Raw genomic sequence first — 14,766 nt, 5'->3', positions numbered from 1 at the left:
TGCGCAGCCCGAAGTCTTGTGCGTGTTCGTGACGGACGGTCACAGATACTTGTGACGAATTTCAACTTCGAGCACCGGCATCTTTTCCGCGGCACCACTGTGGCCTATGGAGACCCTGTAGCTGACGTCACGGAGTGCTTCGCGTCCGAGGAAATGAGTGATGGTGACAGGTTTCTGGACCACATCGACGTCAATTCGAAGCTTTCGGACGAGAGGAAGGCCGCACTTCACAACCTTTTGAAGGAATTTCAATCTTGCTTCGCCTCTTCGTCTCGAGTCGGTCAAACGCCCCTCACGAAGCACCGAATTATTACCGACGATGACGTTCGCCCAATCAGACAGCAACCTTACCGTGTTTCTGCTAAAGAACGCGAAGCTATTCAGACACAGGTAAAGGAGATGCTCGATGATGGTGTTATTCAACCGTCTAGCAGCCCGTGGTCCTCGCCAGTCGTTTTAGTGAAGAAGAAAGACGGAACGCTACGATTCTGCATTGATTACAGGAAGCTCAATAGCGTCACCAAGAAAGACGTTTACCCGCTTCCACGGGTCGACGACTCTCTCGACAGGTTGCGACACGCCAAGTATTTTTCATCGATCGATTTAAAGAGCGGCTATTGGCAGATAGAGGTTGATGAGCGAGACCGAGAAAAGACAGCGTTTGTAACTCCAGATGGGCTTTATGAATTCCGAGTTCTTCCTTTCGGCCTCTGCTCTGCTCCAGCCACTTTCCAGCGGATGATGGATACCGTTCTCGCTGGCTTGAAGTGGCAAAGCTGCCTTGTATACCTCGACGATGTGGTCATCTTCTCTGAGAGCTTCGAAGAACATCTCAAGCGCCTAAGAATGGTTCTGGAAGCCATCCGTTCTGCTGAACTCACGCTAAAACCCCAGAAGTGCCATTTCGGGTATGAAGAGCTGAAATTCCTGGGACATGTCGTGAGTGCGGATGGAGTTCGGCCCGATCCAGAGAAAACTGCAGCCGTCGCCGCCTTCCCTGTTCCGTCAGACAAGAGAGCAGTGCGACGTTTCCTCGGCTTGTGTGCTTATTATCGTCGGTTAATTGCCAACTTCTCGAAGATAGCCGAACCGCTCACGCGACTGACCTGAGATGATGTACCCTTTGCCTGGACTACAGAACAAGAGATAGCTTTCGCAGAGTTACGGCAGCGAATGCAAACAGCACCTGTTCTAGCCCATTTTGACGAGGACGCTGCTACTGAAGTACACACAGATGCCAGCAACGTCGGACTTGGCGCTGTCCTTGTACAACGACACGGCGGCGCTGAGTATGTCATCGCTTACGCCAGTCGTACACTCTCCCGAGCTGAGGCCAACTACTCTACTTCAGAAAAGGAATGCCTTGCAGTCGTGTGGGCGACGGCAAAGTTCCGTCCTTACCTCTACGGCCGTCCCTTCAAAGTGGTGACTGATCACCACTCGCTGTGCTGGCTGGCCAATCTCAGAGATCCGTCTGGCCGTCTCGCTCGATGGAGCTTGCGCTTGCAGGAGTTCGACATCACGATTGTGTACAGGTCTGGGCGCAAACACGAAGATGCCGACGCGCTTTCTCGAGCACCTGTGGGGCATCCCGATATGGACTTAGAGGAGGCCGATGCTTTTCTCGGAGCAGTCAGCGATTCTGACTTCATGTCAAGACAGCGAGCAGATCAAGAATTGCGCCCTGTTATCGATTCCTTAGAATGCCGAAACTCCCACGTTCCTCGACACATTGCTCGCGAGCTGTCATCATTTTGTCTCAGAAGGGGCATCCTTTACAAGAAAAACGCGCGAGGTAGCGACAAAGCCTTTCTCCTCGTTGTCCCAGCTGACATGCGTGATGACGTCCTCCTTGCGTGCCACGACGAGCCCACGTCAGGACACTTGGGCTACTCGCGGACTCTCGCCAGGGTGCGCCAGCAGTACTACTGGCCACGACTATCGGCTAGCGTACACCGCTACGTGCAAGGCTGCCGCGAGTGCCAGCGTCGCAAGACGCCCCCTGTGAAACCCGCGGGCCTTCTCCACCCGATTGCACCACCGCGGACTCCATTCGACCTTGTGGGAATGGACCTTCTAGGACCCTTCCCTTTGTCGTCCACCGGAAACAAATGGATTATAGTGGCAACCGATTACTTGACCCGTTATGCTGAGACAAAGGCGTTACCTCGCGGCACGGCGTCTGAAGTCGCGAAGTTCTTCGTGCACCACATCATCCTGCGACATGGCGCGCCGTCATGTGTGATTACGGACAGAGGGACGTCATTTACGGCACAAATGATGGAAGACATTTTTAAACTGAGCTGCACAAGTCACCGAAAAACAACAGCTTACCATCCACAAACAAATGGACTGACGGAAAGACTTAACAAGACCATAGCAGACATGCTCTCAATGTACGTGGACGTACACCACAAAACCTGGGACGAGATTTTGCCATATATCACGTTTGCGTACAATACGGCAACGCAGGAAACAACGCGATTTTCACCTTTCCGCCTTGTTTACGGACGCAACGTGCAAACCATGCTCGATGCCATGCTTCCGTGCGATCACAGCGATGAACTTGATCCAGACGCCGAGCAATACACCCAGTACGCCGAAGAAGCTCGTCAAGTGGCTCGCGTAAACATCAGTCACCAACAAGACGCAGATGCGCGACGTTACAACCTTCGCCGTCGAAACGTCGCCTACCACCCTGGCGACCGAGTGTGGGTGTGGACACCTATCCGACGACCAGGCTTGTCTGAAAAACTTCTGAGCCGCTATTTCGGACCGTACAAGGTTCTCCGACGTGTCAGTGACCTCACCTACGAAGTATTTCCGGACGGCGCAGTGTCTTCACGTCGACAACTTCGGCCCGAAACCGTGCACGTCGTACGACTCAAACCGTACTACACACAGTAGCCCTTGTGCTTTCGCGCTACTTCTGTTACCATGTGACTCCTGTGGTTGTTTTCTTTGTATTTTTCTGTTTGCACATGGCGCAAGTGTCGGTGCGTCATCTTATTTTCCCTGCGGCTATTGGTACTTAGTCTCTGGTTCTCTGCGTCTGCGCGTGTTGTAGTTATTTTTTTTACAAGCATCGAGTCGATGCTTTTCAAAGGGGGGACTAATGCCGCATGGTTGTGTGAGCCCCCACAGGTAGAAGAGGATAAAGAAGTTCGGACTGAGCCGCTTCTTGGCCTAACCAGCCCAACGCGCTGAACAACGCAAGGTTCTCGTCATAAGTGTGACAAGATTAAACGCGTCCCAGCCGCGGCTTTAAAGTTTCGAAAGGCTGTCGCGGGTAGCGATTCGTGCGATTAAAAAAATAAATAAAGGAGACAAGAAATAAAGAAACAAAGCGTATTTTAGAATGGGCGTGTACGTATGTGAGTCGTGCGGAAGTTGGAAGTCTCGCAAAACAAGGTCTCGCTTCGTTGCTGGCAAGAGCGACGAAAATTGGGAATTCTCGGAGTAAAAATTCTGCGGGCGTCGTTTTTCAGAGAAACGGAACCGCACTGCAACAGATGTTCCGAGCTGACGGGAAAATAACACAAAAGACTAAGGGCGTGTTGAGATGCAGCGGGCGGGGGCGATTGCGATCGCATTCGTGGAAAAAAAAGAAAGATTAGGATGGTGAGTTGTAATGGTCTGAAGCTAGGAAAGACGCTTACTTCCGCAGCATATGAGGGTACACAGCGCAGCATCCTGAGGGTGGGGAGGGGGCTGTGAAAGATAAAGGAACGGACGTTCTCTGTTGTGACACTACACATGCGACAGAACATGCTTCTGTTGTCAGGACAAAAATATTCGGGGCACAACAGAGAAATCTGCCGGCGCAGCTGGAGTTTGTAGTAACTACAGAAAAATCTTGTTGCGAGAACAGAAATTTCTCTAGTGCTCAAGGTAAGTTCTGTTGTGATTTTCAACTGGGTTCCACCACCTCATTTGAAGGCGACAGCCTTAGATACCTCAACAAACGCGAAAAGTGACCGTCGGCGGCATCGGCGTCAACAGGAAGCGATGCAAGAAATCATTATCATGTAATTACGTCCTCTCGACGTCAGAGGTTGCCAAAATTTTTGACGCCATTACAACGCCGTCATGATGTCACTAAGACGTAACGTGAGAGCTCGTTTACCCGTCCCAATTTCTTACTGGGATATATGTATTCTGCGCTAGGTGGTGCATGTAGTTATACGTTAAAAAAAAAAGATCCAACATGCTAAAACAATACTGCAAATGCACCTTGCGTTGCGAAATCTACGTTTCTTTTTTGTCATTACCAGGCACTCAGTGTTCCATACAACAATTCATTTCTAAAGTCCCTTCTTTGTAACTGCCATTGTGAGCTTGCTGTACATATTTGTGTCACAGTGTACATCGCATTGCTGTTTCGTCCGCATTACCACGCTCAAGCGGCGTTGCTATTCGTGACTCCTGTGTCATATATATCCAGTCGGTTGAGCAACACTTCAAAAAGAGTTGCGTGCACCACGCTTCTGTGCAGCAGAGCGAGACACTTTATATTCAGTCGTCATTGCAGCAAGAGTCGCAGCTTTCCTTTCTTTTTTTTTTCTTTAAATTCCGGGAAGCAGTTGCTCGTGCACGCTATTAGCGAGGTACACTAACGTGCTAATGTGTTTCGTAGCTGCGACTAAATTTAACGTCACACGCGGAACTCGCGCGTTCGTAGTTAAGGCGTTGTTTCATTTTGACGCATCGGTACTGTCGCAAACAGTTTATTTCTGTTTTTTTTTTGACGTTCGTGACACTTAAAAACCATCTGCAGTCGACCCATAAGGCTTGACTTAGGTGTCTGGTAATGGATCTCCCACGTAAGCGTTCGTGGGCCCTGGTGTATTCCTTCAATTAACTGCGTGTTTCGCGCGCTGACGAAGCCGATCTTGGAGGCCACGAACAGAGAAGCACGTGGTTGAGTTCTGTTCCGCAAGGTGCCGCAACAATCCCAGCTTCCCGGAAGAAAACCGTCTGCTCTCTTTAGAAACTCAATGGATTAATTTTCATTAATTATCCTGACAGTTAACTGGCCCTTATCTTAAGGAAACTTATTTATTTATTTATTTATTTACAAGTACCTTACAGACTCCACGGGGAGCATTGAGTAAGGGGAGCATAACAAAAAAAAATCACAGCATATCCACGGAGTGAACGATGATGAGTGGGCGAAGCTGCGGAGGTTCATCGGTAAACCGTGAATCTTCCGTGAATTCTGCCCAGTACATCATCACCGACGTGAGATCGGGCGCGTTTATACTAAAGGTTCGATGAGTTATGACGACTTGCAGCTCACTTTAATTTTACATGTACGCTGTGAATTTTCATTGTTTAGAAAACCATTGCTTTAGAAAACATCTGGCGTCTTTCGTTAAGCAGCTGGCGTCTTTTCGTTTTGCTTTAGAAACATCTGGCGTTCTTTCGTTTTGCTTTTAGAAAACATCTGGCGTCTTTAGTTGGTTTATTTCATCAATCAACGGCGTTTTGAACAAAACTTTTATTGTTTAATCACGCACAGGAGAAATCTCACCAGGCACTACCTTGGAGGTAAAGAATGGCTGCTAATGGGAATGAGACACAGAAGAAGTCGGCTTTTAGCTAACACTTACACTTCTACTTCTACTAACGTTTCCTACTGGAACATGCCAATGGCTGCCAATGGGGAATGAGAGACAGAAGAATTCGGCTTTTAGTTAACGAGCACGCTGCGAATTTTTTATTGTTCAACAACGCACAGGAGAAATCTCCCACCGGCACCACCTCGGAGGTCAAGATCTGGTACTAGCGTTAAGACTGGTTACGCGCTACGACGGGGACGAACGGGTGCCGCTTTAAGGAGCTTCTCCACTAAAAGAAATGTAGAAGAAAGCGATACATGAGTATGAACACTGCAACAGTAACGTACTTGCGAAACGATTAAACAAATTGACTTACATGGCAAAATAATACTAAGAATAACACTAACTACTTACTAACAGCTCAATATTACGAAAAAAATATTCAGAAAAAATAAAAATATAGGACACCAACTATTAACTAACAGAACAATACTAAGAAAGCAATACTCAGAGAGAGAAAAGAAAAATAACATTCATTGTTGCAATAAGGGCGGCACGTAAGTCGCGTCAAAGAAAAAAAAAAGTACATCACTTGTGCACTCATAGAAACGAGAAAACAAACTAGAAAGGATTGTAACCGAAGCAATGCTAAAAATTAAGAGAAATGCAACCTACATACTGAGAAACTTCCAGTAAAATACAAAAGAAATGCGTAGCACAGAGCTTGGTACATTCTTCACACACAAAAAAAAAATTCATGACACGATACGGCTCGATGTACAATGTGATGATTGTGAATATTTGTTACGATGAATACTGTAGGCCTAAGAGTTGCCTAAATTTATCCTTATCTGCTTGCGCAACAGTGTCGTTTGAAAGCGAGTTCCATAAGCGAATGCCTGATCGCGAATGCCTGAGCGAATGCCTGAGCGGGTGATCGGCGTATGATCCGATATCATACGTATACAATATATCTCGTGAACCAGAACCATCGATTTCGTACTAGTTTTACCATTTCAAACGCATTTTCTGAATATTCGGGAAAACGGAAGTAGGTGCTCGACCGGAAGTGCCTGGAAGAGAAACAACAGCGTCATTTGTTGCACGTGCCACTAAAGAAACAACAACAACAAAAAAGTCGAACCCTGGCATGTTTGCCGAGCTACTGGAATACAAACGAGGTATGCAGAGTGGCGTTTGCCGAAATGGCCGCATTATGGAGCGCTTGTTTCACGCTGTCGTAATCTAGGATAAAACACGCGAGAAAACAGATACAGCAAAAGAAAAAATAAATAGACGATTTTTTATTGTGTATATTTGCACACCATTATATGGAAGACTTTCTCGCGTGTCAGGCTTATAATATATGTATTGATTATGCTGCTTGGGCCCGAAAGCCCAACGGAAAGCCCGGAAAAAACGGTGCCGTTTGTAACAACTGAGCTCGTTTCAATTCGATACACCGCTTAAAAAAAAGAAATTGGCTTGCTCACCTATGCAGAAGCTCGAACTATAAAAGTGTCATTGCCGATTAAGGTCGCGAGGTAATGTTAATCAAACGTTTTTACTAGCGGGGCAGTCAACCTCCTGTTCTCGTCATTTAAATAGAGTTTTATAATTTAGTACCCAATTCTTGAGTTCACTGGTTTCACGGCTTTTCGATACCGTTTTAATAATGATAAAGCTCATGTGCACGCCCTTCCTAACTTACCAGTTTCAAGGCATGTCCCCGAGGTAGGTCATTCGTTCAGTAACATTAGAGCTATAATACTGGAATCGGGTTTTAAATCACATCATGAACGCGAAGTGAAAGAGCCATTCCTAATTCATAAATTCAAAACACTTTCTGACGGCATAGACGAGAGCCCGCGGGTATGCTTACTTGCATGCTGCATTAGTAAATCGCCGTTTTGAATCACTGGCTAGTGTCTATTTCTTGCACGACGTTGACCTATTGTCTATTATTACGATTAGTGGTGCAGGTGGGACCCCCAGGCCCTTCTCACATTCTGTATATTATTACGTACATAATGTCGGTGGCCTTTGTCGCTTCATGATTTTACTCGCATCCCTGTTGCTTTGCGTGCTTTTTGATTTCGTTTGTTTTTATCTCCCTAACTTCTTTTTTAAAGGCCTGCTGAATGTCTTTCGGTTGCGATTATCCCGCTGCATTTATGGTCAAGTTAGCGACTGTGTTGTTATTTTGTATTTTGTTTGTTATTTTGTAGACCTATAGTTCATTTCACACAATTTCTAGGGTATCTAATACGTGCCAATTCACTATTGTATAATGATACAGGGTTTGAGTTGTATGTGCATCATGGCCACGTGCCTTTGGTGATGTATAATCTTGTTTCTTAAACAACTGATATCGACTTAGCCGTGTGATACGCAAAGAAGCGGCTTATACATGTGCCCTGCGTGGCAGCTATAACCATTCACGCGTGACGAATATATATATATATATATATATATATATATATATATATATATATATATATATATATATATATATATATATATATATATATATATATAGATATATAGATATATATATATAATATATATATATCTTTGTATTTCTCCTCCATCGAGGTTTGACCACCGTCGCTGGGAATAGAACACGCGTTCTCGAGAGCTTAGCGGGGCAGCACCTTACTTACATATATATATATATATATATATATATATATATATATATATATATATATATATATATATATATATATATATATATATATATATACTGGTCTTCCTACTTCTCCGTGCCTCGCCTTTATGCAGGCCACCTGGCGCATTCCCAATATTTATTACCCTGGGCGCCCAACGTCATTCGGCTGCTTCAAATAGGGCCACTTCTCCATTTCGTAGCGCTATATTTTTTTTAGGGTGCTCGGCGTAATCTCGCTAATGGATTCACGTGCTTCGTTGCGTCGTTTATATAACGATAACAAAAACTACCACAAAAAAAAAAGAAAAATCAACAAGCGCAAACGAGGGCGCGTGGCCGAGGCCCCAAATATAGAAAATGTGTAAGCAGCGCTCGCTCCCCCTGTCTGCATGTAATGAAAAATATCAAGAGCGATGAACGGTGTAAGCGTTATTTTGTTCGTTGCTTAATTTTACAGGTCAACTTTTAGGGTACCGGGTTTAGAGTGCAATAGGGCTGGGGGATGAGCTGTGTTTTTAGGCTTTTTGCGCGTTGTCGAAAATGGTATGGCTGTAGACGCTGTTGAGAAGCTATAATGCGCGTGTCGTAGTTAGTACAGTCGGCCGCAAAATAATATGGACCACGCTAGCGCTTGCCGAAATTGCTGTCTGCGCCGTCTATACTCCATTTCATACGTCAGGTACAACGCCATGGAAGATAGCGAGACTTGTGCAGTGGATTTCGCGCCAACAAATAGTTCAAATCTTTTACCACCCGTAATGTGACCCTTTCTTTTTTTTTTTTCGTTGTTAGACTGAGTAATAAATGAAGATGCTTTGTGCTTTAGAAATAAAGAAACCACGTTATTTATACGGTGGTCAGTAGGTTGTTCTGGATCGCTTAGCGCCTCTTTTAGGGGCGAAGCTCCTTAAGGCGGCACCCGTTCGTCCCTCGTAGTCGTCGTAGTAGTGAGTAACAAGTCTTACGCTTTGACCTCCAAGGTGGTGCCGGTGGGAGATTTCTCCTGTGCGTTGTTGAACAATAAAAAATTCGCAGCGTGCGCGTTAACTAAAAGCCGAATTCTTCTGTCTCTCATTCCCCATTAGCAGCCATTGGCATGTTCCAGTAGGAAACGTTAGTAGAAGTAGAAGTGTAAGTGTTAGCTAAAAGCCGACTTCTTCTGTCTCTCATTGCCATTAGCAGCCATTGTTTACCTCCAAGGTAGTGCCTGGTGAGATTTCTCCTGTGCGTGATTAAACAATAAAAATTTTGTTCAAAACGCCGTTGATTGATGAAATAAACCAACGAAAGACGCCAGATGTTTTGTAAAAGCAGAACGAAAGAACGCCAGATGTTTTTCTTAAAGTGTAGTAGTAGTAGTTATATGTAGCCACCTCGCCCGATCGTCAACGGGCGAGGTGGACCGGCAACGGCGCGAGGACCCTGCCGTACGAGAGTTAAATCACACTAAAAGACATACTTTGCGGGCGATACACTCTAGTGAGCTTTCAACTTTTCGTCTTAATGTACATGATAAAGAAATTATTTCTACGAAAAACGCAAGGCACACCTTGAGCAATATGTTTGGTTTTGGGACGCTAAATGGAACCATGAGGCGATGCGAAGCCGGAGCACTTGCACGATCGCGTTCCGTTGGCTTTCGTTGGGCATGCTACCGACCTCGCGTCGTGGAACGCGCGTCCTGTCTTCCCTCTAGCCTTGCCTTTAATTCGCACAGGGCGAGCGGGGAATGCGGTCGCTCTTGGCGCTCTTTCGCTCGGGAGCGGACTTCTTCCTTGCATTTCACCGATCACAAGTGATAATGAAGGGACCACGTAAACCAACAGTACAATAAAAGTTTGATGTTTAATATATACACGATGTTTCACACTCTTTATATTATGTACTGGGCGCATTTCACGGAAGAGTTTCACGGTTTACAGATGATTCCCTCCGTAGCTTCGCCCCACTCATCATCATTCACCCCGTGGATATGCTGTGATTTTTTTTTCCGTATCGTTTTCTCCGCGATCAGTTTCGGTAGCGCGAAGACGAAACCAATCGCGGAAGCCACATTTACAACTACGAAATCCAAGCGCGAGACGCGGGGGCTTACACATTTTGCTGACTGAACTTCTTGCATAGCTTCCGCAGCGTTGCACCTGCTGTATGAAACGCAGTGTAGTGGCGAGCCGCCTGCTCTCGAGAAAAACACTCTGGCGAATGCGATGCGATGCGATAAGGGGGAAGCCGCAGTGAGGAGGCGGGGACTCCGGATTAATTTGGACCAACCGGTGTTCCTTAACCTGAGCCTTAACCTGGTACACAAGTGTTCTTTGTATTTCTCCTCCATCGAGGTTTGACCACCGTCGCTGGGAATAGAACACGCGTTCTCGAGAGCTTAGCGGGGCAGCACCCTACTTACTAGGCTACCACGACGGAAACCGCAGAATCCAAGCCACTCGGTGTTTAAGGGCATGCAGACCTATTTAATGCTTTCTAGCCGGTCAGTATTCAGCCCGCTATGTAGACAAGTCGACCTATTCAAAACGGTCGGTAGAATGTAGGGTAACTGTTAGGCCCCCCCTGGCTAAACATATATTAGCTAGTGTTGGTTAACTTTTGGCTAATATCTGATAGTGTTAGCTGCTGTTGGATCACTGTTGGCTAACTGTCAGCTAATGTTAGCTCTTGCTGACGGAGGATGTCAAGAAATGTTAATGCTTCGCACACACGTGCAGTTTTTCTTAAGAAAATTCGTTCGAGAATTTTTTCTCTACTGTTATTCGCAGATCGCTACCTGCAGCCATGAAAACTTTGGCCGTGGCGCTAAAGATCTCGAAGCAGCGTCCCTCAAGCGATGCTGAGGAGAGGGTCAAGTTAAAGGACGCTGAAGACACTGTACATTACGGTGAGTATGCCACATGAGCGGTGATTGGCTCCCGCAAAACGCAATTGTCACGTACCTGCCTACTAGAAATACCTAAAACAGAATCCATACGGCGATTCATCTCTTTACTACCGAACAAAGATGTAGACAAAAAGAAGAGATGCACTTTGAAAAATCTTATTTTACGTGGGTCCACATATTGTTAAAAAAACAAACAAAACCATTGTCACAAAAACCTCACTTCTAAAGGGTAAAAAAGGGTGTCCACAAACGCAGAGTTTAGTTCAAAAACACCGCCGATAAATGCGAAATTTGGCTTTCACTGCTTTAAATATCAATAGAATGATTCCCAAATACCACTCGCATAGCTTTTGTTCACACTAGCGTGTACGAAAAAAAAAATAATTGCAAAACTTTAAGCAGTTAAGCCGAAGCAGCTGCGGGCTGCGCGATCTCCCCACCGGGGTTTTGTTTTGTCTATACACCATACTGCCACGCCCGCTTCCTCGTTTTATTTTAATGTACTCGGGTTTGACCAGCAAGGATTGTTTTCAATGCTCGACGCTGACCGCGCCGCAGTGTTCGAGAAGCTTCGCGATTGTAGTAGATCGCTTTGTTAAGGTTGCGCGCAGGACGCGAATAGTCTAGATTATTCCAGAGCTTGCGCGACCACCAGTGATAAGACCGGAAAGTTCGATGCGTGATGTATAAAAGACGGCGCGTCCCAGCCATGAGCAGTTTTATCGACGGCCGAAGCCCGGTTCGCCGCTATCAGTGTACAGTGCGTATTACTGTAGTTCGAGCTTGCATTTCCCGGCCACAAGTTCGGCCAAATAAACAGTTTCAACTTGAACACGCCGACTACTGTCTTCGTCGACGTCACGACAACGTGACAATGTGCTAATGTTGAATTCCGCGGCTCACTCTTGGAACATGGGTAAAGGACACCCTGAGTGACAAAGGCGCGGCTTTGCAATGACATTCAGTGCTTTGCTGTTGTGCAACTTGCTTAAGAAGTCATGTCCTCAAGCGCAGGTAGCGAAGAGAGTAAGACGGGATGGAGGGAAGACAATCGGCACTTGGTCCTGTGTTAGGTGGCGTTCGATTTTCGCTCTAATGATAAGTCACATCACCAAGCCTGACTCTTGATGATGTCACTGTGGGGCCTTGCATAAGCGAGATAGGCTTAGACGCTCGTCTTTGCAACAGCCGAAGTGTGAATGCAAATGTGCGAAATGTGCTTACGCGAGTGCGTTCTGTGCGCACGCGCTACTCTTGCAAGTACTGCTTCTGTATTTCACAGCCACCTATTCGAAAATGTCTACACATACAACAATGTTTATGATGTGCTTAGCCTATATTCGGCTGCCATTTATTTCTGCCCGTCTCTCTCATTTATCTTTAGCCATGTGGAAAAGCAGCAGGCCATAGACATGTTCTGGCGGTCAACATATCTTCTTTTACGTTCATTAAAACCTATCTCGCTAGAGCAATGGGAAACAGGAAAAAAAAAAGAAAAACAAAAAGGACATACACTTGCTCATATGTGCGCACATTAAGCCGATGAACATGTAGAACGTCGCATCTCGTTAAAGTGCCCCTAAACAATATGTGAAAACACAAAGAACTAGTGCGTTATTCTCTCTTGGCGTTTCGCCTCTTTTTGGCCACAATTCATGACGCCAGCAGTCTGTTCACATGACGACATGAGGAAATAAGCGCTCTATAGTATTGGTCCATATACGAGGAATATCAGTTGTGAATCGTCTACTACCCTGCATTTCCATGCAGTCGCACGTCCGTTCCGCCTTGTCTCACAGGATTATCGTGCGCGATCAAGTGATCTCACTTCGCTTTGTGCGTTTTCGACTGCGCAAGCGGAGATTACAGCGTGTAGCCGAAAAGCGCGAAATCCGATTGGGCTCAACGCTTAGTGCTGACACTGTCCACGTGTTCTGTGGAGAAATAAGTGGCGAGTAGGAGATAACGCCTGTGGGAAGCGTAGTGAAGGAGAGAAACCACTCTCTCCTCTTTGAACTCGAAGTGGTTTAGATGCCCTTTCAGAGAGAACAAAGATTACGTGTAAGCGTCGCTGCGTTACCAATTTAATCTTGTGCATTTTGAAACCACGAAGCCATGCTTCGTGAGTCGAAGAGACGCAGATAAAGAAAAAAGTGGTCGCTACTCCACAGCCCTGAAATCCCCGCCCTGTTCAGCTAGTACGTAATTTCATGACAATAATACTTCGCCACCGCACCAAGTGCTAATTCACCTTTGTATTCTCTGTCAGGCAGACTCTCGCATCCAAGCACAATTGAAGCTCGATGTCATTCAGATATGAGCCCGCATAATTAGCTCCTTTGTGGGAGTTTGGAGAATTGAATCGTCATTGATTTCAGTGGCTAATGAGAGAGAGCGTGTGAGACGTACTAGCGCGTATTGTCTGCGCTAGTCAGGCTTCATGCGATCGACGCCTGCACTCGTTTGACTGAGGAAAGAACGAGACAACATCCAGTCTTCTTTAACGGGCACTCACATCGCTTAGTTCAGGGGCCCCTAACATTTCGCCTCTATCCAAATGCGACCGCCGCCGCCGGGATCGAACCCGCGGCCTTCGGGCCAGCAGCCGAGCACCATAACCACTATACCACCGCGGCGGACAAGAGCGCTAATTATTTTTTCGCAAAAATAATTAGGCCTTAAGTTACCTTAAGTTAAGCGTGCAAGCTAAGATCATGCTGAGGTTACACTCTAAGAAATAAAGTGTCCTTTGACTCTTCTTTGGCACACACGTGACTCTCGTATGTATAATAATGCCTTAATAATAATGCGTTTTATTTAACTCTCTTTAGAGAGTCACGTCGACTCTCCTTAGGAAAGTCGTGCGACGCACGACTCTCCTAAAGAGACTTAGCGTTCTTTTTGAAAGAGAGTCATACATCCCACGACTCTCCTGAAGAGAGTCACGTGCCTCTCTAAAGGGAGTTTATACATGGGAGAGTCACATATGTAGCAAAGAAGACACCTTTTTTTTTTCTTGAGTGTACGTGCAATGGCGGAAACAAGAACGAAAGAACACGTTTAGGTTAGCGATAACGTGTTCGTATATTAATTAGTTTAATCATCCATGATTAGATACCAGCAACTGCAGGTTATAAGAAACCAAAGGAAAGCTGCCTTTAAAGTAACATGTCACAGCAAACCATTACTGTAACCGCAGCCGAACCTTCTAGGTTGTTCGGACGGCCCCACGGACGTATTCTCTAAGGAACCATTACGCGGGGAATGCAAGGCGGCACACAGGGTGAGTGCCCAATTACACAGTTCTCACTGACGATCGATATTAGTGTAGGGGACGGGAGGGGAAAGCTGCCTTTCAGCCATGCCCATTACTGCGGCTGCAGTCATTTCGGAAGCCTTGCCGGCCATTACCTGCCTTAGCGAGCCAATTAGCTAAGAGGAACTGGTCAAGTGTACGCTCACTGAGTGCCGGGAGAAGTCGCTGTACACCATGTCCTCGACAGGCTCTTAGGCTTAACGCCGTGCTCAGATAGAGACAAAAAGAACTCCGCTCGTCTGAAGCGTGTCTGCATTCAGGGAATTTCTCGCACTCATTTGCATAAAATGAGGAACGCGAGGACGCGATAGAAGTGATGATTGCCTAT

Source organism: Rhipicephalus sanguineus, chromosome 10, assembly GCF_013339695.2.
Source record: "Rhipicephalus sanguineus isolate Rsan-2018 chromosome 10, BIME_Rsan_1.4, whole genome shotgun sequence".
In the NCBI taxonomy this organism is placed as follows: Eukaryota; Metazoa; Arthropoda; class Arachnida; order Ixodida; family Ixodidae; genus Rhipicephalus; species Rhipicephalus sanguineus.
The sequence above is the reverse complement of the archived record's forward strand: the minus strand, read 5'-3'. Positions refer to the sequence as shown.